The 3,773-nt window shown below is 44.9% G+C and overlaps 1 long non-coding RNA gene across 1 annotated transcript; it reads left to right on the top strand.

Moving 5' to 3' along the window:
* Positions 1–55: 55 nt before the first annotated feature.
* LOC138686063 (uncharacterized) lies at positions 56–3,517 on the top strand. Its single transcript, XR_011325380.1, has 2 exons — positions 56–3,041; positions 3,297–3,517. It is a non-coding gene; the product is annotated as an uncharacterized lncRNA (long non-coding RNA).
* The last annotated feature ends 256 nt before the right edge of the window (positions 3,518–3,773 follow it).

Here is a 3,773-nt window from a genome sequence, read left to right as displayed (position 1 = left end):
CCGGGCCGGGCCGGGCCGGGAGGAAGCGGGGGAGGCGGCGGGAGGGGGCCGGGCCGGGCCGGGCGGTGAGCCCCGGGCGGTGTGCGCCGGGCCGGCACCTCGCTCCCCGCCGGCGGGCACCCATAACGCCGGCTTTGTCTCTGGGCCAGGCCGCCCTGCCAGCTCCCCGCTGAGGGCGGGTGTCGCCTCGGGAACGACCTCTTTTTTTTTTTTTTTTTTCCTTTGGAAGAGGGGCAAAAGTTTAGCGAGAGAAACGGCTGAATTTTGTGCCCTCCTGCGACCGCTGCGAGATGCCGAGCCAGGCGCTGCAGAATAACGCGCGGAGACCCGCCTGCTCCTGCAAACGCCCGTTACCGTTAATAGATGATTACTGCCTTTGAAAGCACTTTGCATAATAAGAGAATTACCCATATAGCCAATGCTAATAATTACTACTATTTATGAAATGGCTTCTCAAACCGACCTACTGCCTTCCCGCCCGTAAGACACCCGCAGCCGTCCCTCTGCTCTGCCTGCAAATGGCAAGGGCTATCTGGCCGGAGTGGTGCTGGGCTGAGAGTTCTGAGCACCACACGTCAAGAAAGGTTTCTTGAAAGCAAAAGCAGGCAGCGGGCTCCGGGGGAGAGCAGAAAGAGCCATCAGAAAGGAAGAAAGCACAAGGCAATGTTTTAAAGAGGAGGGAAACAACAGCGGCAGTCAAAACCCACAGAAGTCTCGGGCAAAGAGAAAGGAAACAACCTGGATCTCCCAAGTCCTCGGTGGATATGAAGATAAAAAGTGCTTTATTTGCAACGAGCAAGATGGCTGTTATCAGTTAACAAAAAACTATTTCTAACGGTAAGGGTGGCAAACATCTCAACAACTTGTCTGGGGAGGTTTTAATATAGCCAGGGCAGGGCAATAAGTTAACTGTCCTGTTGATGCAATCTGTAGCCTGATTTTATATTGCTCTATGACTCCTGCTTGGTTGATAGTGAACATAAGTCATAAAACCCACAGAAACTTGGTATTTTATATGCAGTTTGCATTCACGAGACACTGGTATAAACATCTGGCACAAGATGCAAGGCATTGGGAAATGAGGCCTAAAAGAGTCATATATTGTGAAGTATATTTCATACACATTACATGAAAACCTCAAATATTTCATCCCTAAACATATGTATTATCAGTAGTTCGTACTATTTTAGAGAATAGAAAAAATAAAGCTGATTAACTGCCTTCTGTGTAGTCACACAAGTCAGTGACGGAAGCAGGGATAAAAACTCTGATGCCTTAAAATTTTCACCACCTCTCTTTACCACCACCTAGTTTACCTAGTTTCTCTTAGACCTGTCCTTAAGTTTTTTTTTAATCTGTTGTGTTTGGTAAATTGAAAGAAATAGGTAAAGGGTCTGTTCACTGTGCAGTCTCACAAGGCAGAAAACTACGTGGTAAGTCAGCTCCCCAACAAGACATTTTGCTGAATCTCCTAAGGGATGTGCAAGAGCCTTCAGGGATAGGATGGCAGCTACAAGAATGCAGCTCTTGTTGGTACTTGCAGTCATTTGCATGTGCTGGTGGGAGGAAGTTTAAATTACATAAATTCCTAACTATGAGTTGCGCTCTGTGTGTATATCAGAGGTGGGGTTACCTCCCAACAGGGCTGGTGAATCTTAGATGAGCAAAAGCAAGCTGCAATACTGCAGTGTTTTGTGTATTAGATTAATGATTAAAATGTTTAAAAAGCGTAACAGAGGCATAATTAATTAATACATAAAAATACAGAGAAGCAAGGATCGCTGACCTGCAGAATTTATAGATTCAGCAAAGTTCAGGCTGGGTTCTCAGCTGACCTCGAGGAATTTAGCATCCCACTGCAGTGGAATAGGAGATGAATGCCTCTTCCTTTTTGACGGTCTCCTTTTGCAAGTCTCCTGGTAAACTATCTACCAAGTAATGCTTTCCTTTGGTTTTTGCTTCCATCATTCTTTCCTTTTTCTCCAAATCTTTTGCACCCCCTTTTCCTGAATCCTCTTTCTTCCTTTCTTTTTATTCTCCTGGAGCTCAATTAAAACTGCAAAAATTATGCACTAAAAATGCTTTCAACGTACTTCTGTTTTCTCCAAGTTTCAAAGCTTTCATCAGTCTCACAGCACAACAGATGTCATAAAAGTTTTATTTAACGTAAATGGTAAAATTCCTTGCAATAACTAAATAACTTGTGATCAGTTTCACAAGTGATCTGTCCTTGGGTGATACAATAACTACTCAGTGCTGGGACAGACTGGGAGCATAAGAGGGCTTTCCCTTTTGGCTCAGACTTGTGCCTCCTAAGGCTCCTCTAGTCTACTAGTGAACGTGTCCTGACATAATTATTAAAATATGTAACATTTTAAAGTATTATTTTGTACTGAGAGTGACTACTGCTCGAGCTGCTGAGTGCGCCAGAAGGGCAGTATTTCAGTGGCTTTATATTTAAGTTGGAACTGATGTTTCTGACTTTTTAAAGTGAATGTGAAAAGCCATTTTTTTCTTTGAACCTTCATTATAGGCATGGGTTATTAGAAGGCAAAAGCCAGTAAAAAGAATAAGGAAATTATCATTTAATTTCTTTCATGACTAAAAAGAGTGATAAAAGCATGGCCTAAGTTACTGGTATGCTTTCTTACTAAAGTGCAAAGTAAGAGTTCTTAAAGTAGCATGTAAATAGTTAAACTTCAGCCAGCACAGGCTTGCATAAAACTGACGCACTGTTTACATCCCTCCTAAAGTTTCGGAGTAATAAATGTAATGTGTGCTATAGTGTTTTCTTCTATCTGTAACTGCCATACGGGATGGCTTAAAACCAGCCTTGAATCAATGCAGGATTGATGTACACACTGGGAGTAAGCTCACAAAAACAATACAACACTGCAAAACCCTGGATGATAGCAGAAACAGCTTTAAAAACTAGCACACTGTGGAGGCAGAATAAACTCCCTGCAGTGCAAATCTTGGTCCCAGGACCAGCCCACTGTATCTCCAGGACCATCACGCAGCAGGATAGTGATGAGAAGAAAGTGGGTAAATTTGCTGCTTGGCTATTTATAAAGGTGCTGTAATGTAATGTGGCGATCTGATATTACTCTTACTGCTACTTAAAGAGGAGATTCTGCCCTTACCAACCTATATGCACCTCTGTACTCCCAGCTGCACATTCCTGCTCCCTCCCCGCCCTTCCCCTTCACTGGTTCCCTTTTACTGTACGGCAAGTCAATTCAGGTCACTAATCTGGCAGAAAACAAATGCAGCAATAAAAAATTGCTTTCCGACAGATTAGTGACTTGAATCGACTCCTTGTGTGGCGAGTACCAGAGTGTGATCCGGAAAGAGGTGAAGGCGGCACAGCCTGCGGTGGAAGCTCTCTGCGCAGGGGAGCAGGATCCCTGGTTTTGAAGGCCAGGAGCCTCTAGATGAGTTCAGCTGTAACACAGAAGCCCAAGAACGTGCTATGGCATCAAATGGAAGGGAATAAATTCTCTTTGCTTGTCTGTCCTCTCAGTGTCACCCACAGTACCACAGGTTGTGTCGTGACCCTGCACTCAAGGCAAGTATTGGGACTGCGTATCACTTTTTATGAGGTAAAACTGGTTTCCTCTGACTCTGTAGAATAAGCAGGCACACCCCTCAGCGGGCACCACGCTCAGAAAGCTGCGTGGTCAGCCTCAAAACGTGTATTTTGCCAGAGGAGGTTGCTCCTGGGGTGGGGGAGGGTGTCTGTGTGTGTGTGTGTGTGGGCAGCCAGCTCGGCT

The sequence above is a fragment of the Haliaeetus albicilla genome, chromosome 7, assembly GCF_947461875.1.
Source record: "Haliaeetus albicilla chromosome 7, bHalAlb1.1, whole genome shotgun sequence".
Taxonomy (NCBI): Eukaryota; Metazoa; Chordata; class Aves; order Accipitriformes; family Accipitridae; genus Haliaeetus; species Haliaeetus albicilla.
The sequence above is the reverse complement of the archived record's forward strand: the minus strand, read 5'-3'. Positions and strand labels throughout refer to the sequence as shown.